A 22,333-nucleotide genomic window follows, 5' to 3' on the forward strand; every position below is an offset into this window, starting at 1 on the left:
AAAGACAAATACCATGTTATTATATCACCTACATGTGGAATCGAAAATATGACACAAATGAACTAGTTTACAAAAGAGAAACAGATCACAGACATAGAAAACAAGCTTATGATTACTAAAGGGAAAAATGCGTGTGTTTAGGGGGAGGGATAAATTAGGAATTTGGGATTGGCACATGCAATCTACTATGTATAAAATAGATGAGCAGGAGTTTCCATTGTGGCTCAGCTGGTTAAGAATCTTACTTATATCCATGAGGAGGCAGGTTCATGCTCAGTGGGTTAAGGCTCTGGCATTGCTGCAAGCTGCAGCATAGGTCACAGACGTGGCTCGGATCCAGCATTGCTGTGGTTGTGGTGTAGGCTGGCAGTTGCAGTTCTGATTTGACCTCTAGCCCAGAAACTTCTATATGCTGCAGGTGTGGCCCTAGAAAGGAAAAAATAATAAACAAACAAACAAGAAGTTCTTACGGTGTGGAACAGGGAACTATATTCTATGTTTTGTAATAACTATAATGGAAAAGAGTATCTGAATTAGTCTGTTGTACACCAGAAAATAACACAACATTGTAAATTAACCACACTTCAATTAATCAATTAATTAATTAAAAATAAAAGATGTCAGGGTATTTTTTAATCATTAACTTTGGGATCATATCTTGTTCTGTTTTTTTATCTTGTATCTTGTCCTTCATTTTTAATATTAGGAGAAGCTTTCTCTCAGATTTGGGTAATCGATATAAAATTAAAAGTGATGTTATTTTTATGTGTTTCAGGTTCGTAATACCAACAGAGTTGATGAAGATAGTTTAAAGCCTTAGAGGACCAGAACACTAGAGATTACAATTCTAAATAAATAGATCATGAGAAATTGTTTTTAGCAATAGTGAAACATAAAATATCCTCTGTGCTCTTACCGTCTCTTTAACATTCGAAGGAAACTCTCTGACTGTATTGCCTAGTGATGAATCCCTTAAAGAGCTAAGGAAAAATGTATAAGGTGTTTTAGACTGCTCAGGGGATATGTGTAAGAATTAAAAATCTAAGGGAACACGAAAAGTAAATAATTATAGTGCTAAATTATATTTTCTTAAGGGTTATCACAGTCAAGGAGTTCTGTGGAAGCTCAGTGGTAACAAACCCTGACCAGTATCCATGCAGATGCAGGTTCAGTCCCTGGCCTTGCTCAGTGGGTTAAGGATCCAGGGTTGCCATGAGCTGTGGTGTAGTTCTCAGGCATGGCGTGGATCCCATGTTGCTGGGCTCTGGCATAGGCCACCCCTAGCCTGGGAATTTCCATATGCTGCGGGGGCGGCCCTAAAAAGACAAACAAGTTATTACAGCCCAAAAATGTTTTCTGAGTGATTTGGTTATTTCCTCTATATCTGCAGTTTGATGGGCTCTTTTGCTTTTATGTAGTATTTAGCTAAAGTTGGAGAAAATCTGCAGAGAGCACTACGTACTTCCTTTTTTTTCTTTTTATTTAACTGCAGACACAGAATTTAAAACACAGGAAGTTCTGCTTCCTCGACAGCTGCATTCAAAAGCAGTGCATTTCTTTCTGTTTCTGACCTGAGTCTGGCCCGTAGGCTACCTCCTGAAGTTGAGAGTGTTTCTGCCTCTGGTGAAGCCTTGTGTTAGCTTTCACACACATGACGTTAAGGGGTGAATTGTCCTTTCTTATTTTTTCTCATTTCTCTTATTGCTATTTTGAAAACTCCTCTAGAGTATGGGCGAAGAAAGTAAAAGTGAAACTCAGCACATTTTTTAAAAATTAGTCATTGTATTTTTCAAAGGAAAGTTGCTGAAAGAGAAACCAAGGGAATCTACATATTAGAACAAGATCTAGGGGTAAGTATAGACTTTCTTATATGTTGCTAATGTACTTAATGCTAATTATAAAAATGTTCTAGTGTATGCCTCCATTCTAGGTAAATCTATAACGGAAATAAACAGTGGCTCTCTGTTTTGAATGGATATGTATTTATTTCTAGTTAAAATTTAAGCTAGAGTTTCTAGTAGAGTTGCTTCGTTGTTATGTGTTGAACACATTTTGGAATCTTTTGTGTAAATAGCATATTATGTCAGCAAGTTCTCTCTGTCTCTGTCTCTCTCTCTCACATACACACATAAGCAGCATGGCTAAATAAATTGTGATTTATTCATAGATATGATTTATGTAACCATTGAAGAAATTGTTGATAATTATGTTTCTGTGTTAGGTGAAAACTATGATAATCATTGGAGATAATGATTACAACCACATAAACACACATATTAATAGAAAAAAGAAGGTAATATAAATGACTAAATATATTAATATCTGGCAAATAAAATTGCATGTGGTTTACTTTTTCTTTTTTATATTTTATTTTCTTAATACTATATTCATTTTTGCAATTATAAAAAATTCTGAAAACAAAATATTTTTCTAGGTCAAAGGAACTGAATGCTGACACTTTCATATTGTTTAACCTGATAGCAGTGATCTTCAGATTCCCTGCATGGGATTTTTGAAAAGTAAAATTAAGCCAGATTTAAGTGTGTTCTTTAGGAAAATGGCAATCATAGAATTATTGGAGTCCAGTTAGGAGAAATGCCCATGGTATTTCATGTGCATTTTGCCTCCAACTCAGTTTCCAGAAGTCAGTTCAATATTCCACATTGAAATGCAGTGATACTGAGCTCACACAGATATAAAGTTAAGCAACTTTCTGTATGATCATGAGGAACTAAAAAGTTCATTTCTTCTACACATATAACTTTGGTTGTTAAATCTCTGTCCAAAAAGACCTTTATTCAAAAACCTAAAATATCCTGAGCTCTGGGTAGTGGAGAGTGAATTATCTTTCACTGCCCTAGCTTGTTTCATACTTAACAATGGCTAACTTTATTACTGACATTTTACTCATGAGGAAGCTAAGACTTAGAAAAATAAAGTGTCTTTCCAAAGCTCAGAGATGGCAAGTGACTGAACTCAGACTTGCATCCAGAATTACCTCCTGAGAGAGTCTGAAGTCTAGGCTATTCCTGATATTTCAAATGTGCTCCTCAGTTAGAAACACATTTTTTAAAATAATTTACCTATGATATCACACATACGAAATCTCTCTGCTTTTTATTAAAATTTCTATTCCATCAGAATAAAAAAATTAAACATTTGAAATAAAAGATGCAATTCACTAAACAAAGGATTTTAGATATGTGAAAAAGTATAAGAGTTTCCCTTATGGCTGAGCAGGTCACCAACCTGACTAGTACTGGTGAGGAAGCAGGCTCAATACCTGGCCTCACTCAGTGGGTTAAGGATCTGTTGGTGCCATGAGCTGTGGTGTGGGTCACAGATGTGGCTCAGATCCCACTTTGCTGTGGCTGTGGTATAGGCCGGCAGCTGCAGCTCCAATTCAACCCCCAGCCTGGGAACTTCTATAAGCCACAGGCACAGCACTAAAAAGCAAAAACAAACAAACAACAAAGCAAAATAAAACAACTATCAAACAAACATGGAAAAAGAAACCCAAATACCGTATTCAAATGAGTCACCCCAAGTGAAAAAAACTTCCTTTAATTATCTATTGCTTAGGGTCAGAGAGTTCAGAATTGGGCCCACCTTGGCTACTTCCTTTATCATTTCCTTCAGGAAGTCTAGAATGCTCAGATTATGCTCTGGCAAGATTAGTGAGGTGGATGATGACAAGTACAGAGAAGAACTTCCAAATTTACTGTTAGAGGAGTTCCCGTCGTGGCGCAGTGGTTAACGAATCCGACTAGGAACCATGAGGTTGCGGGTTCGGTCCCTGCCCTTGCTCAGTGGGTTAACGATCCGGCGTTGCCGTGAGCTGTGGTGTAGGTTGCAGACGTGGCTCGGATCCCGCGTTGCTGTGGCTCTGGCATAGGCCTGTGGCTACAGCTCCAATTCAACCCCTAGCCTGGGAACCTCCATATGCCACGGGAGCGGCCCAAGAAATAGCAACAACAACAACAACAACAACAAAAAAAGACAAAAAAGACAAAAAAAAACAAACAAATTTACTGTTAGGTATGAGAGTTATAACTACTAGGTTCTTTTAAAAGTAACTCCTTTATCAAAGCATTAAGCATTTAGCCTGGGTGACAGGGTTTTAAATTATAATTTGAATGGAAATATTTTTATTATTTCTACTTTTATAAAATCACAGTCATCTTTGTATGTGATAATGTAGCAAGTCCCATGTTCATGCAAAAGAATTTGGTTCAGATTTGAGTTTACATAGTTTTCCAAGGGCTTTTTTTACTTTTTACTGTGGTTGCCTTAAAGTTTACGATATGCATTTATAACTAATCCAACTCTGCTTTTAAATAACCGATACTACTTCACAGGTAGTGTGAGTATCTTGACAAATAGTCCTAATTCCTCTCTCCTATTGCTTTATCATTGCTGTGATTCATTTCACTTATCTATAAGCATATATAAGCATATCTATACACCTACACGTATATATGGTCAACACCTAAGCATAGTCAAATTTATTGTTACCATTACTATGAACTGTTACCTGTTTGATCAATTGAGAATAAGAAAAATAAAAGTTTTATTTTTATTTTCTTTTATTCCTTCTTTGCTGCTCTTCTTTATGTAGATCTGGTTTAATGATTTTATCATTTTCTTTCTCTGTAAAGAAACTTTTTTTTGTCTTTTTTTGGGCCACACCCACAGCAAATGGAGGTTCCCAGGCTAGGGGCTGAATCTGAGCTACAGCTCCTGGCTGCACCACAGCCACAGCAAGGTGGGATCTGAGCCACCTCTGTGACCTACACGACAGCTCACGGCAACTCTGGATCCTTAACCCACTGAGCGAGGCCAAGGATCAAATCCGCATCCTCGTGGATACTAGTTGGGTTCATTAACCACAATGGGAACTCTGAAACTTTTTTTTTTTTTTTTAAGAAAACTTCTTTTAACATTTCTTGCAAAGCAGGTTTACTGGCCAAAAAAAAAAAAAGAAAAAAAACCCTCAATTTTTTTTTAAGACAGCCTTTATTTCTGCTCCACTTTTTTCTTCTTTTTAGGGCTGCACCTGTGGCATAATGGAAGTTCCTAGGCTAGGAGTTGAATTGAAGCTGGAGCTGCTGGCCTACACCACAGCCACATCAACTCGGGATCTGAGCCACGTCTGTGACCTACACCACAGCTCACAGCAATGCCAGATCCTTAACCCACTGAGTGGGGTGAGGGATTGAACCTGCATCCTCATGGATACTAGTCAGGTTCTTTACTGCTGAATCACAACAGGAACCCTCTGGAAAAGTGGTTTTTGGTAGATACGAAACAGGACTTATTATAATTGTATGTTAAGCAGATATGTTTCATAAGTAAAAGTGCTTGGGAGGGGATCAAGATGGCAGAGGAGTAAGACATGGCACCCACCTTCTCCCACAAAACATCGCAAGAAACCATCTACATATAGAATGACTGGCATGGAACATCTACTGAAATGTCCAGAAAGGGCAAGAAACTCTCCATGTAATGGGGTAGAACAAAAGGGGGAAAAAAGAAAAAGAGAGAGAAAAGAGATTAAAAAAAAAAAGGAATCAGGATGGGACCAGCACTCCCGGGAGGGAAAGGAACATACCTCCTGAGAGGCCACGGTCCTGGAGGGGAAACTCAAAGCCTCAGGGAAAAGTGCGGCAGTGGGCAGATGAGGGCCAAGCAGAAAGAGAGCTGCACAGACGTCAGGACCACCACCCTCAGACATCGCAGCCTGAGACACGCAAGCTGGGGCTGAGCACTTACTCTGAGGCTTCAGAGGTCAATTCTGGGGAGAGGATTAAGGTTGGCTGTGCGGAGACACCCGGAGGGGCTAGGGCGTCGTGCGCTGTTGCAAGACATGTTTCCTTGAAAACTCCATCTTGTCCTTCTTTACTTTATCCCATCTTCTTGTCTTACTTTATCCCATCTTCCTGCTTGGAAAAACAGTCACAGTGCTGGTAAATGACTTAAGCTTAAGAACAAAGACCTAAAGGCATAAATGACTTAAGCTTAAGAACTGTTTTGTGCCTAGAGGTCACAGTAAGAGCTTAACCCTTTACCACCTAAGTGGCTTTTTAAATAGTAAAAGAACTTATATATAGTAAACAAACCCTGTATCATCCACCCATAGCCACTCCTCACTTGATCTCACAATAAAAGCAGTATGGTTTCTTGAGGCAGCGCCGCTCTTGGTCCCGGAGACCTTGAGTTCCCTGGCTCCCACCTTTACTTAAGATAAATGTCTCTGTGTCTTGTTTTATGTTAACTATTTTTCCTTAAGTTCCACAGCACCCGTTCTCCAGCTCCATCCTGCTGAGCTGGCCCCGGCAGTGCACCACAGTTGAGGGAGCGTAGGTGGAGGCTTGGGCCTGCAGGGGAAGAAAGGCTTGATGACTGGGGAGGTGAGAAGAGGAGGGGCAGGACCACCGTAGGAATGTCTTTCTCTTGCACAGCTGGCTCTTGGGCACTGGGGCACCTCTTCACAGACTGTGGGCAATGGGGTGCTTCGTGCATGAGCTATGGGTGGCAGGCACCTCAGACTCCAGAAGTGAGCATGGCCTGCCACCACTAGAGGTCTGTGAACATGCACCACCTATGGCCCCAGTCACCTCTGGGATTAGTGCAGAGGAGGGCACTGCCACTGAGTGCCACTTGCTGCTCTCACTCCCCTGGGAATGCACACACTCTGCTCTTGCCGATGCCAAGGTCTTGGGGCGTGCCTAAACCTTCTGAGGGTCACTCCCACTTTCCAGGGCCCTGCTACCATGAGCAGCTTGTGCCACTTCCTTGCGGGTCCTCACCACTGTCAAGAGCCTAGCAACCAGGCACTGGCTACTGGCCCTGCCATTGCCCCCATCTTCCAGGGACCAAGCCTGGGCCTTACATCAATACACCCTGTATTACGGGGATAAGAGCCTGCACGCACTGAGGAAAGAGACAGCAAGCATCCACAGCAAAAGCAGCACCCACGACCAAAAAAAAAAAATAAGCCCTCACAAACTCCCCAAGGGCACTCTCACGTATAAATAGCTCTCTGAGACTACAGTAGTTGTCTTCCCTAAACTCACAGAATAAGAAAAATATAAGCAAAAATGAAGATGCTCAGGAACGATTCCCAGTTAAAAGAACAGGAGAATTCCTCTGAAGGAGCGAACAATGAAACAGACCTCTGTAGTCCAACAGACACTGAGTTTAGAAAGGAGAGAGTGAGAATTCTGAAGAAATTAGGAGCAAATATGAAGGAATTAAGAGCAGATATGAATTTAATTAGAAAGGAAACAGAAAATATATAGAGGAGCAAATAAAAGTTAGAAAATTCATTTGCAGAGTCACAAGCTGAGTTAAAGGCATTGAAGAGCAGAATAAATAATGCAGAGGAACGAATAAGTGACTCGGAAGATAAAATAGTGGTCCCACCCCTCCTCCTCTCATCCTCCCCAGTATTTAAGCTTTGCTTCTCCTGCAGCCTCAATCAGGACAGAAAACCACATGAAAAAACATGAAAGCAATATAAGGGATCTATGGGAAAATATAAGGTAGGCCAATCAATGCATAATAGGGATCCCAGAAGGTGAAGAAAAAGAAAGGGGATTGAAACTATATTTGAAGAAATTATGGCTGAAAACTTTGCAAATCTAAAGGAAACAGATGTTAAGACACAGGAAGCACAGGGAGGGTCCGAACAAGTTGAACCCAAACAGGCCCACATCAAAACATATTATAATAAAAACGACCAGGTTAGAGAGAGAATTCTACAGGCAGCAAGAGAAAAATAATGACTTCATTACAAGAGAACCCCTCATAAGGCTACCAGCTGATTTCTTTACATTACAGGCCAGAAGAGGAGGCAGTATATATTCAAAGTTCCTGCTAATTATCAGAGAAATGCACATCAAAACTACAGTGAAGTACCACCTCATGCTGGTCAGAATGGCCATCATAAGTAAGTCTACTAATAACAAACCCTGGAGAGGGTGTGGAGAACACGGAACCCTCCTGCACTGCTGGTGGGAATGTAAACTGGCACAACCACTGTGGAAAATAGTATAGAGGTGCCTCAGAAAATTAAATATAAAACTACCAAGGGATCCAGCAATCCCACTCCTGGGCATATATCCAGACAAAATTTTTACTGAAAATCATACAGGCACCCTAGTGTTTACTGCAGCACTATTCACAATAGTCAAGACATGGAAGTAACCCAAATGCCCATTGACAGATGAAAGGATTAAGAAGATGTGGTCCATATGCACAAGAGGATACCACTCAGCCATAAAAAAGAACAAAATAATTCCATTTGCAGCAACATGGGTGGAACTTGAGGCTCTCACACTAAGTGAATTAAGTCAGAAAGAGAAAGACAAATACCATATGATATCACTTAGATGTGGAATCTAAAATATGGCACAGATGAACCTATCTGCAGAATAGAAACAGAGTCACAGACAAGGAGAACAGACTTGTGGTTGCCAAGGGGGAGGGGGAGAGGGAGTGGGATGGACTGGTAGTCCTGGGTTATTAGATACAAACTGTTACACTTAGAACTGATAGACATGAGGTCCTGCTGTACAGCATAGGGAACTACGCCAATCACTGGTTATGGGACATGATGAAAGATTAACATGAGAAAGATAGGGTGTATGGATGTATGACAGGGTCACTTTGCTGTACAGCAGAAATTGGCAGAACTATGTAAATCGACAAGAGTAAAAACATTTTTAAAAAGGGTTTGGTGAAGTACACAGGAAAGAGATTCTGTACAATACTCCGCTTTTTAAATTCTTACCTACCTGTATTTATCACTTCAACAATTTCTACCCCTCCATGTGTCGACCTACAATGTACGCCATGGTCTGGTAGGATACTAATGAGAAAGCAGAAAGATGCTCTAAATTTATATTTCCATTGGAAGTTTACAGAAGTTAGTAAAATTTCCAAGAGATAAATTGTTTAGATGATTTAGAAAATTAATTTATAATTTTGTAAATCATGCCTGAAATTTAAAAGTTATTTTTTAATCTCATTCTCTTCACTAGCTATTTAAATTAAGGACAATATCTGGGATGCTGGGGCAGGGGCTCTGTGAAGGGCTTGTCTAAGTGGGGTTGTGCAGAGAGAGTGTGTGACTGTCCAAGGAGATTTACTGTGTCCAAGGAGATGGGCACATGATTCCACACTGTGCCCAGTGCACATGGGTAAGCAGAGTCCACTTGGATACCGCTTCTGGAGAGCCTTGCTCAGAGCAACCTGCTCATCAGGTTTCTTGACTTCGATCTTGGGAAGTACACAAAGCGCCTAATCAAGCCCAATAAGGGAATTAATAAACTTCTATGTTGCATCCTTCATGTAAAATGAGAGGCAAGAAAAATATTTTTCTTTAATCTTCTTGTTCATCTTTTCCTTACTGTAACTAAGATAGCTTACACATCTAATCCCATTTTTATAAGGCTTTACACTTTAGAAAATCCTCGTAACTGTGCTATAGATGTAAAAGCTACAGAATCTGACCAGGAGTGAGATGGTTATCTGGCTCCACATTCTTTACTATTTCCTCTGCATTTGCCCACCAAGTGATTTCTATAGAACAATTGCCCTGCTCTCAATCCTTCCTTTACACCCTGTTTCCCAGGAAGGTAAGACGAGTCTCCATATTCCCATGGATGAAAGGAGAGTCCACTGAGAGCAGAAGTGCCAATTCCCAGCTCACGGTAGGGAGGGCTTTCCGTGGTGTCGGCAATCTTGTCCTCATCTAGCTCTAAAGAGATCTTACCAAATGAAACCCACATGCAGATATGAGATCCATTTCTATTAATTTTTACCAAGGCAATTCATTGGTAATGTTTTAAAAGATATCAAAGTTTTAAATCTATGTAATAGTTTTACATACTGCTTTAGAAAGGGTACAATCCCTATTTTACATAATCATTAAAGGCAGTGAAATTTTTTTTTCTTTTTATGGCCACAGCTGTGGGCATGTGGAAGTTCCCAGGGTCAAATCAGAGCTGCAGCTAAGGCCTATGGCACAGCCATGGCAACGCCTGATCTGAGTCACATTTGAAGCAGCTTGTGGCAACACCTTAGATCCTTAATCCACTAAGCCAGGCCAGGGCTTAAACAAGCATCCTCACAGAGACAACACTGGGTTCTTAACCCATTGAGCCACAGTGGGAACTCCTAAATCCAGTGAGATATTTTAGAGCTTGTTTACTTTCTTGGAAAATGCAGAATTTCAATTATTTTCAGTGGAAAAGAACAGTAATTGGTCTTAACACTCATCTAAAAAATGGCGTTGGCAGACATCATTACAAAAAATTTTAAATCCATTGTATGAATATACATAATTCTATTTGTTTAAAAATAAAATAATATTTTTTCTATGAAGTAATAATTCTAATAACTGAATCTAGGTTACTTAGAAATAGGTCAGAATAGCATGACCGATGAATTATCAAATCTAACATAAGGCTTATGTTGTATTTTGTACTATTTTCAGAAAGGTAAAGTATTTTTTCCATCCAGCACATACAACCTACCTCAGTCAGGGAGCATTTCACCCAAGTCATTTCTACAAGGAAAGCACTGGCACTAAAAACTCCACTGGTTATGAAATATATAAATGTTTTTGTTTTATTCCAGGGAATATTTTCTAAAATTCAGACAATGTAGTAACATGAAATAGAAGTTTGTCTTATTCCCTTTGCAGAGGAGATCAAATAAGTAGCTGCCTTTTAGAGTTAACTCATGATTGTCAACTACCTATTTACTCCATCCTTCTAATCAGAAGTTTTCCTTCATTTCTTTTGCAAGCTTGTGATAGTTTCAGAGTGTATGTCTTAGATTCTGTGTAGGACCAGCGAGCCCCTTTCCCCAGCTCCTGAACCGGGAGCCAGAGATTGCCTTCAGCTCCTGACTTGGCAGTAATTTCACGCAAGGTGCAATGTTTACCAAAGAGAACAGGAAATCTTTTCTCCAGTAAAATATATTCTAGTTAAATAATGTGTTTTAGTAGGAAATAAATGTGTTTACCTCGTATGTTGATAAAATTGCCTAAAGTTAAATTACAAGTCCTTCATTTGAAAGTAATCACAACTAAAGAGCTAGAGTTTCTGCTGTGGCGCAAAGTGCTTGGTGGTGTCTGCAGTGCCAGGACATGGGCTTCAGCTCCAGCGAGGCACAATGGGTTGGGGGATCCAGCATTGCTGCTGCTGTGGCATAGGCTGCAACTTTGGCTTGGATCTGATCCCTGCCTGGGGAACTCCATGTGCCTCGGGGCAGACAAAAAAAGGAAAAAAAAAAAGAGTGTTTAACAGATCTGTTTAACTCTGAACATGAACTCAAGTATAGACTTACTAGATGGAGGAATAAAATCACTCCAGGTATTCTAGGGTTTGATGGCATATTAGGAGTTTTCTCTCTCAGAAGGCACTGTTTCCACATAGTGCAAAGAATTCCCTCTTTTGATTCCTTGTGGGTCTTGGTTACATGGGCTGTGATTTTAACCATTAAAAAAACCTCCTTGTATACTCAGCCTCTATTTTTATGCCTGGATGGAGGGGACAATGGCCCTATAGTCACTGCAGCCTGCTGCGTGGTTGCTGGGAGAGTGGATTAGCCATGCCTGTTTTGGTTTTGAATGAATATACCCCCGGCAAGCCATGCAGACAAAACAGTTTCTTAGGTGGCACATTTATAGAATTGGTGGCTCATCCTTACAAATGCCCTATATTCCCATGGGGCTGAGCTTTCATTATCAAAAACTCAGAGACACGGGTGCAGCACTCACAGCATAAACCTATATTCCTTACTTCATTTCCTCTTTCTGTCTTTTGAAAGAAGAGAAGAATGGAAGGACATGTCCACAAGCCTTTACGTTGCTCCATTCCTAGCACATCTCCAGGAAAATTAGACCAAGTAGTTTTCTCGAGTAATCTCCATCGGGAGGTTAGTAATCAGCGAGACCAGCTGACTCTGAATTTTGTTGTGCTCAATGTAATTCCCACACACGAAGAATTTGCTTGTCTTCTTTGCCCGGAGGGTTCCCTTCCCTGATCTCTTGAGTAGAAATGAGTATTGTCTGAAAAGTCTGGGGCCAAACAGGGATACGGGCAGGGGAAGGGTGTGTTGTTTCTGTTGGGTTCCTGGAGTGAAAAGATTCTAGCACCAAAAGTTTTGAGAACCTGGGGGAGGCGTCAGTCCCACTCTGGCCAGGGAAGAGATGACCTAGGTTGTGGGGAAGTAGTTTCCAGTGTGGTTTGTAATACTTTCAGCAGTTCTGAGGGTGGCCTGCTCTTCAACTTGAGGTTTGTATATCTAAAGATCTGTAACTACGTCCTGGAAGAAGAAATAAGTCTGAATTAAATCTCTCTCAGGACAATACACTTCTATCAAATTAGATAAAGGGAGTAGCCAAAAGTTATTGAGGACAATTAATAGCTGGCACGGTTAAAATTCCTATAGTCCCAATTCCAGTAAAGAAGTACTCTAATCAGTTTTACCTAATGCTATACGCTGATTTTCACACAAATCCTGGAGGAGTGAGGTGAATTCATTTTCTTTAGCTAAAAGGAGTATATACTCATTCAATATGTACCATACTGATGATAACAATATAATGGAGAAAATTAGTATTATATTAACGTATAAGAAACTTGCCAATTTCCAAAGGAAATTAAAAGGATTACATTTTCTTTTATTTTTCTTCATCAAGGGAGAAAGGATTAGAAGTCTAACTTCATCCTTATTTCCCTTTTTGTTTTTTGTCCAGAAAGTATGGTTTTTATTTCTTTCTTGCTGTGTGTACCTGGTTATTCTAGATTTCCCTCCAGATTCAAGTGTTAATTTCTTTTCTTTTTCTTTTTTCACTTTGTAAGCTGATTTGAGTACTTTTGTAAAGAAGACACACACTCTTAGTTTATCTAGCAGCAGTAGGAAAAGAAAAGCACTGGCCCAAGTCCAAATTCTTCTTTATAAAATTATTAAAGATTCAATATCAATTCCTCTGAAATAGGTGCTTTTTTCCCATCTCTGTTATGGCTGTGTTTTAGCGTAAATACATTTGTCTCCTTTTAGGTCCTAAAGTTTTCAACCGAAACATGTTTTTTTCCTCCTTTCTTTTCCAAAATTGTTGTGCCTATTTGAACCTGGATAGCGGCAGCTAAAAATGGCCTGAATCTGTCACGGAGAGACCCTGTAAGGCTCATAAATCTCATTGATGCTTTTTGCTAGAAGAGGTCATAAACATTTAAGGGACTGCTAAAACGTTAAATTAAACTTCCCCCAGTTTGTCAAGGGCATAGTTTTCTCTTGTAATCTAGATTCTTTATGCCTTCATTCGTTGTTAGTTTAAAATTAGTCATCTAAAATAACTGAAAATGGAGCTCCCGTTGTGGCTCCATGGGTTAAGAACCCGACACTGTCTCTGTGAGGATGAAGATTCGATCCCTGGCCTCGCTTGGTGGGTTAAGGGTCTGGTGTTGCCACAAGCTGTGGCATAGGGCATGGATGTGGCTTGGATCCTGGCTGCAGCTGTCGTGTAGGCTGGCAATTGCAGCTCCGATTCCACGACTAGCCACAAGTGCAGATGGAATAAAAGAAAAAAATAACTGAAAACTGTATCTGAGTCTTGTTGGACTACACCTTGCACCTGAGAGTAAGGCGTCATAATTCAATTTTCTGACTGAGCTCACAGGGCACGTAATTCTTCTTTCAAACTCTGAGAGAAAAACATTCATCTATCTCTGCCTCGATAATGAGGTAAAACTGATACAAAAACGAGGAGGGCATAGGTGCCCAATGAGGAAATACGGTCAAGAGCTCATTTCCTCTCTATGCTTATCTGCTACATTCTCCCTTCTCGGAGGCTTCTCCTCAGAGCAGCAACGACCGGGAGGACTCTGTGGTGGAAACACTCTGCCCCCGCTCTGTCCGTTGCGGTCGCCATTCAGGCCAGTGTGGCTTTGAGCACTTGGCATACGGTAAGTGCAAGGGGTGGACTGAAGTTTAAATGAGTTGTAGGGAGTTCCTGTCATGGCTCAGTGGTTAACGATTCCGACTAGGAACCATGAGGTTGTGGGTTTGATCCCTGGCCTCACTCAGCGGGTTAAGGATCCGGCGTTGTCCTGAGCTGTGGGGTAGGTCACAGATGCGGCTCAGATCTGGTGTTGCTGTGGCTGCGGTGTAGACTGGCACCTGTAGCTCCAGTTCGACCCCTAGCAGGGGAACCTCCATATGCCACGGGTGAGGCCCTAGAAAAGGCAAAAAGACCAAAGAAAAAAGTAATTTTAGTGGCTGATGGCTGCCATTTGGATGAGATAGTCTTACAGTTGTTTGCCTCTAGCTAGTTAAGAAAATGTTTGCTCTCCTCAGACGCAGTGTTTAGAAGATCATAGTTCTCGTCCCGCAGCTAAGAGGAGCCTGATCATTAATTGCAACGTAACACCGTCCACGCTGACTCTTTCAATAACTTGATGTAGACTCAAGAACTTTAAACGATTCTTAGACCTAAATGATCTAAATGATCAAAGGAAAGAGAAATCTTTCAAAGGAACATGTATTCCACAGAATAATGTTACGTTGAGATTAAATAATTTAATCATCATTCTGACACAATAATAGAACTGATATATCTTGACTTATTCATATTTATTATAAGTAAAAACAATCTGCCTAATCTATTATTTTATTTATTTATTTATTTATTTATTTATTTATTTTTTGTCTTTTTGCCATTTCTTGGGCCGCTCCTGCGGCATATGGAGGTTCCCAGGCTAGGGGTCCAATCGGAGCTGTGGCCACCGGCCTACACCACAGCCAGAGCAACACGGGATCCGAGCCGCGTCTGCAACCTACACCACAGCTCACGGCAACGCTGGATCCTTAACCCACTGAGCAAGGGCAGGGACCAAACCCGCAACTTCATGGTTCCTAGTCAGATTTGTTAACCACTGTGCCACGATGGGAACTCCTGTTTTATTTATTTTTTAATTAATTTTTTTTTGTCTTTTTGCCTTTTCTAGGGCCACTCCCGTGGCATGTGGAGGTTCCCAGGCTAGGGGTCTAATTGGAGCTACAGCTGCCGGCCTATGCCAGAGCCACAGCAACACAGGATCCGAGCCGTGTCTGCAATCTATACCACAGCTCACGGCAATGCTGGATCCTTAACCCACTGAGCAAGACCAGGGACCGAACCCGCAACCTCATGGTTCCTAGTTGGATTCATTAACCACTGAGCCATGATGGGAACTCCTATTATTTATTTTATATATGACTTTCAGTATCTGCTAGCTCAGCAATTTTGTGAGACATATGCATATTTCATACCCCCTCAATTCTTCATGAGTTAACAGATTTCCCTACTGTTTCTCCTCTCTTGCATGTCTTCCTTTTTTTTTTTTCAGTCCTTCTAGGCGTTGTTGATCTCACCAATTATATTCAGTCTTTGTCCTATAGTTTATCTATTACATTACAAAAAGGCATAAATCACTGAGTTTGGGATTTCAATATTTTAAAGACTGTGATGATGGTACAACATTATACAGATACCAAAAATGCAGTGTTTCTGTGCTTGAAAGAATCCTCACAATGCCAAAACAAAGGTTTTGTTTCTCCTGAATGGATGTATGGCTCAAACAATGTCACTAAGTTAACTAGGTCAACTGCTCTCTCTCACAGCATCAGTTCAGCCACCAAATCTATCTATAAGTCTGGGGAAAGGAGCCACAGAGGAAGACTGTGGGGAGATGAGAGTCATGACGAGAAAAACCACTTGTTGCTCTAACCACTTCTCCCAGGAGGAGACTGTGACCCCAGGGAGTTTCTCTGGGAGCTTTGCCATTGAAACCTCTGTACATCCCCTGGCAACAGATGATTTGCTGCACTGCTGAAAGGAGCAGACAGGGGCTGGGCGCGGGGAGTGCCGAAGCTCACAAAGGAACTGTCCTCTTAAATAACAAGCCCACTGCTCGCCAAGGCTGCTGGAGCGCTTTCATTCAACAGGGGTCTGGAGCAACCACCTCTCTGCCTGGCATATAAATCTCTGTGGGCTTTCTTCCTTCTAGGTTTTTTTCTCTTTTGGGTGTGGATGGGTTCTATTGTCTGTTGCTTTGCTTTTTTTTTAGTTGAGAAAAATCTGATTAAAGAACTGATAATTTAATCTTCAGGTCTCCTGTGTATTATGTGAAGTGACACAGTGTTCTTTGTTTCCACACTAAATACATTAAAAGATAAGTGTGGAATTTTTATATTTGTGCTTCGTGTGCATGATACTCATAGATGCAACTTGTACAGAAAGGTAAGAAAACAGGACGCATCATGAAAGGTTTAAAGTGGGAAGTAAAATTAATTTACTTCATAGTACATGGACTTACATCATATTATATATACTTTTGAAGTTCAGGTAACCTACTAAAGGGGAAGGAATTTAATGTTTTCGTGTGGAATTCTGTCTCTGCCCTGTTGTGGTATATTTGGGGTTAATATGCGTCCTTTCCATCTTAATGTGTGTAAACTTCATTCTAAAGCTTTGTAAGTAAATATCTGAAGGTTTCCAGGTTATTCTAAGCAAAGTTTGTCAAAACAGAGCACCTGAAAAGGTCCACTCCCTCATTTATTGACAAAATATCTTATTTCAAGACTTTGTTTTCAGTAGACAAGTTGCTCAGCGGTGGCTTTTTCCACATTTTTTGACATTTTTGAGTGGCATTGTGACAGCAGTATATCTGAGCAGCGTAGGGGCAAATACGTAAAATGCAGGCGTACTGACTTGGTATGAGTTTGCATTTATTGGGCCTGGTCATGTATGCCAATTCACAGGCATATCTGAGTATGTGAAAACAAATAATCCTAATAAAATTGTTACGATAAATATATAAACAGTACAAAAACGATGGGATGAAAGAAAGGCAGTTCTAAGAAAGAAGTTTATAACCATAAACACCTGTACTAAGGAAAAAAATAACTCAAGCAAATTTACTTTACACCTGAAAGAATTAGAAGAAAAAACTAAGCCCTAAGTTAGTAGAAGGGAAATAACAAAGATCAGAGCAAAACTAAATGAAATAGAGACCAAAAAAAAAAAAAAAAAGATTAATGAAACTGAGTTGTTTTTGAAAAGACAAACAAAATAAACAAATCTTGGATTCATCAAGAAAAGAAGACAAAATTATAAATAAAAGAGGACACATTACAAATGATACTTCACAAACACAAAGGATCCTAAGAAACTACTACAAGCAATTATACACCAAAGCTTCCAAATATCTTCCAAAATAGATAACCTGGAAGAAATGGAGAAATTCATAGAAACATACAAGCAACCAAGACTGAACTATGAGTTCAGGAGGATTAAGATGGTGGAATAGAAGGACTGGAGCTCAACTTCTCTCCTAAAAACAACAAAATTCACAACTAAAAGCTGAGCAATCTCCAGCCAAATGGACCAGAAACCTTAAAAAAGATATCCTACTAAAGAAGAAAAAGAGGAGGCCACATCAAGAGGGAGGAGGGGCAATTTCATGATATAAACAACCCCATACCTCCTGGGTGGGAAGCTCCACAGACTGGAAACTAACTGGTTCACAGAGACTCACCTACCAGAGTGAGAGTTCTGAGCCCCACATCAAACCCTCATGTGCAGGGATCTGGCACAGGGAGAAAGAGCCCCTGGAGCATCTGGCATTGAAGGCCAGTGGGGCTTGTGTGCAGGAATTCAACAGGACTGGGGGAAACAGAGACCCCATTCTTAAAAGGCACACACAGAATTTCACATGCACTGGGTCCCAGGGCAAAGCAAAGTCTCCATAGGAGACTGGGTCAAACCTGACTGCAGTTTGTGGAGGACAACCTGGGAAAGCAGGGGTGAGTGTGGCTTGTTGTGAGAGACAGACACTGAAAGCATAGCTCTCAGGAATATTCAGCAGCCTGCCTTTCTCTGGAGGTGGCCATGTGGGGAAAATCTGGCCCCACCCATCAGTCAGCTGCTGAGAAGCCCCAGACCAAACAACAATCCAGGTGGGATCACAGCCCTGCCCCTCAGTAAACAGGCTGCCTAAAGACCCCTCAGGCACCCAGCTGCCTCTAATCCCATCCAGAGACTAAGCCCCACCCACCAGAGGGATTAGAATCGGCTCCACCTACCAGGGGGCAGGCATCAGCCCCTCCCATCAGGAAGCCTACAGCAAGCCCCCATACAGACTTCAGCCACAAGGGGGGCAGACACCAGAAGTAAGAGAGGCTTCAACCCTTTTATCTGTAAAAAGGTCACCACACCAAAAACCTATAAAAATGAAAAGACAGAGAACTATAACTCAGATGAGGGAGAAAGGAAAAACCCCAGAAAATCAGCTAGCAACAAGGAGATTCTTAGCCTCCAGGACAAAGACTTTACATTGTTGATACTGAAGATGATGCAAGACATTGGAAATAAACTGGAGACAAAGATGGATAACTTACAGGAAACACTGAGCAAAGGGATACAAGATATAAAACTTAAACAAGAAGACATGCAAAATACAATAACTGAAATAAAAAATTTACTAGAAGCAGCTAACAGCAGAATACAGGAGGCAGAAGAACGAATAAGCGAGGTGGAGGACAGATTAGTGGAAATTATGGATGCAGAACAGAAAAGAGAAAAAAGATTGAAAACAAATGAAGAGAGTCTCAGAGAACTCTGGGACAAAGTTAAACACACCAACATCAGTATTATAGGGGTGCCAGAAGGACAAGAGAGAGAGAAGGGGACAGAAAACATATTCCAAGAGATAACAGCTGAAAACTTCCCTAACACGGGACAGGAACCACTCACTCAAATCCAGGAAGCACGAGTACCATATAAAATAAACCCAAGGAGAAATACACTGAGACACACATTAATCAAACTAACCAAAATTAAAGACAAAGAGAAAATCTTGAAAGCAGCTAGGGAAAAGAAATAAATAACAGACAAGGGAATCCCGATAAGGTTATTGGCAGATTTTTCAACAGAAACTCTGCAGGCCAGAAGGGAGTGGCATGATATACCTAATGTGATGAAAGGAAAAAACCTCCAACCAAGATTACTTTCCCCAGCAAGGCTCTCACTCAGATTTGAAGGAGAAATCAAAACCTTCACAGATAAGCAAAAGCTGAGTGAATTCAGCAACACTAAACCAGCCTTACAACAAATACTAAAGGAACTTCTCTAGGCAGAAGAGATAAGGCCACAACAAGAAACAAAAATACCACAAATGGCAAGGCTCACCAGTCAAGGTATATATACAGTAAAGATACAAAATCATCCATGCACAATTATGCCACCAAAATCAGAAATCATGAGAAGAGGTGGGTACAAATGCAGGACACTGGAGATGCACTTGCAATTAAGAGAATAACAACTTAAAACAATCTCATATACATATAGACTCTTATATCAAAACTTCAGAATAAGTGCAAACCAAAAATCTACAATTGATACACAAACAAGGAATCTCTGGAGAAGAAATACATCTCATAGTAAATAAGTGCATAATCCACCATGAAGGGGGTCATTTGACATCATTCTTGGAATGCTGAAGTCTTCTTAGATCTGATTCTGATTTCCTCTCCATCAAAGAACTTATGATAATTATAATTAAATAATGCCACTGTATAATTAAATAATACAGTTCTACAATTGTATTATTAATAACCATTTCTCTCCATGGTACAATGTAAGGTCTATAATGTCTTATTTATCACATCACCTAGAATGGTGTAATGCCTATATTGAAGAATCAGTAAGATGTAACAAATTGTGAAGACATATTTATATAGTTACTCTGTTTTTTAATCAATTTATGCATTTTATATTTTACTTATTTTCAGAGGGTGTATTATTTTTGTTATTCTTATCAGTTGTTATTCTTTTTATTATGCTATATAAAATATTTAATGGTATATAAGGCTTTCTTTATAAATTTTAGTTGCATAATATACCCAATTTTAATATAAGGCTAATTTTTAAGGAAAAATTGAAACGTAATAGATAATACTAAATAGTAAAGATGAAAGCCATACAAAATGGGATAAAGTATAAAATAAATTTCCTATTTGTCTCAGCATATTTTCCATTCCACTTCTCCAGAGGGAGTCACTTAATCTGTTTCTTAAGATCCATGATATAATAATCTGTGTGAGTGTAATTGTGTTTAAATATATGTATTTTATTCTGTACAAAAAGTTAAAATAAAATTTAAAAAAAGACTGAATTATGAATAAATATAAAATATGAACAGATCAATTGCTAGTAAGGGAGACTGAATCAGTAGTCAAAAGCCTCCAACAAGACACACACACACACACACACACACACACACACACACACACGCGCGGGAGTTCTTGTCATGGCTCAGTGGTTAATGAACCTGAGTAGCATCATGTGTACATCCTTGCTGTACACATGAAACTAACACAACACTGTAAATCGACTCTACTCCAATACAAAATAAAAATTAAATTAAAAAAGACCAGAAACCGTAAGACTTCTAGGAGAAATATAAAGGGTAAGCTCCTTGACATTGGTCTTGGCAATGATTTTCTGGAATTGGCAACAAAAGCAAAAATAACAAGTGAGGTTATAAACAAAAAAATCTTGTACTGGAGTTCCCGTCGTGGCGCAGTGGTTAACAAATCCGACTAGGAACCATGAGGTTGCGGGTTCGGTCCCTGCCCTTGCTCAGTGGGTTAGCGATCCGGCGTTGCCGTGAGCTGTGGTGTAGGTCGCAGACGCAGCTCGGATCCCGCGTTGCTGTGGCTCTGGCGTAGGCCGGTGGCTACAGCTCCGATTCAACCCCTAGCCTGGGAACCTCCATATGCCGCGGGAGCGGCCCAAGAAATAGCAACAACAACAACAACAGCAACAACAACAACAACAAAAAAAGACAAAAGACAAAAAAAAAATCTTGTACTATGACCCTGTCAGGGAATAAGCCATTCCACATAAACGAATTTTTCAGGAAACTAAAAATTGCGTGTCAAACACCAAGACCTGTTTTATTAATACATTTGAAATACATATTTCTAAAATTTATTATCTATTTCTCCCTTTTGATAAATAATGAATGTTACTTTTAATGGGGCAGAGTATCACTTGTTGATTATGTGTCTATGGAAAATTATCAGTTTCTAGGAAAACAAAGTTAAATCTTCTACAGAAAACTAGTGAAACTTAAGAAGAAACATTTCAGGAGTTCCCGTTGTGGCACAGTGGAAACGAGTCTGACTAGGAACCATGAGGTTGTGGGTTTGATCCCTGGCCTTGCTCAGTGGGTTAAGGATCCAGCATTGCCGTGAGCTGTGGTGTAGATTGCAGATGTGGCTCGGATCTGGCGTTGTTGTGGCTGTGGTGTAGGCAGCAGCTGCAGCTCTGATTAGACCCTTAGCCTGGGAACCTCCACATGCTGTGGGCATGGCCCTAAAAGGACAAAAGACAAAAAAAAAAAAAGAAAAAAGAAAAAAATATTTCAATTCCTGAAACTTCCAACTGATTTACTGCTAAAAAGTCAGAAGTCATTTATCACAGAAGTTTTTTCTTTCATGGGAAATTCTATAATCTGTTTATTCCATACATTCATTTTTTTTGCATTACCTCTTTCAATTTAGAGTTGTTATAAACTCAACAATGATTATTTCTGCTTCTATTCACACCAGTGAACAAAATGTGAGGTAAAAAGCTTCTGCTCAGCAAAGAAAACCATCAACAAAATGGAAAGGCAACCTACATAGTGGGAGGAGATATTTCAAACCATACATCTGATAAGAGGTTAATATCCTGGAGTTCCCGTCGTGGCGCAGCGGAAACGAATCCGACTAGGAACCTTGAGGTAGCGGGTTCGATCCCTGGCCTCACTCAGTGGGTTAAAGGATCCGCCGTTGCCGTGAGCTGTGGTGTAGGTCGCAGCCATGGCTTGGATCTGGCGTTGCTGTGGCTGTGGTGTAGGCCGGTGGCTACAACTCCGATTAGACCCCTAGCCTGGGAACCTCCATATGCCACAAGTGTCACCCTAAAAGGACAAAAAAGACCAAAAAAAAAGGTTAATATCCAAAATATACAAGGGACTCATGAAACTCAATAACAAAAGAACCTACAAACAATCCATTTTTAAAATGGGCAAAAGAGTGAAATAGTATTTTTTCTAAAGAAGATATACAAATGGCCAACAGGTACATAAAAAGGGACTGAACATTACTAACTGTCAGAGAAATGCAAATCAAAACCACAGGGTTACTGGAGTTTTCTTGGGGCTCAGCAAGTTAAAGATCCAGCATTGTCACTGCTGTGGCTCAAGTCAGTGCTGCGACACAGGTTCAA

At 40.2% G+C, this 22,333-nt stretch overlaps 1 long non-coding RNA gene across 1 annotated transcript; it reads left to right on the forward strand.

Annotated features, from left to right (window-relative positions):
• Window positions 1–1,374: 1,374 nt before the first annotated feature.
• Window positions 1,375–16,157, forward strand: LOC125112924 (uncharacterized). Its single transcript, XR_007131301.1, has 3 exons — window positions 1,375–1,850; window positions 7,843–7,951; window positions 15,679–16,157. It is a non-coding gene; the product is annotated as an uncharacterized LOC125112924 (long non-coding RNA).
• The last annotated feature ends 6,176 nt before the right edge of the window (window positions 16,158–22,333 follow it).

The sequence above is a fragment of the Phacochoerus africanus genome, chromosome 12 (genome assembly GCF_016906955.1).
Source record: "Phacochoerus africanus isolate WHEZ1 chromosome 12, ROS_Pafr_v1, whole genome shotgun sequence".
Lineage (NCBI taxonomy): Eukaryota > Metazoa > Chordata > Mammalia > Artiodactyla > Suidae > Phacochoerus > Phacochoerus africanus.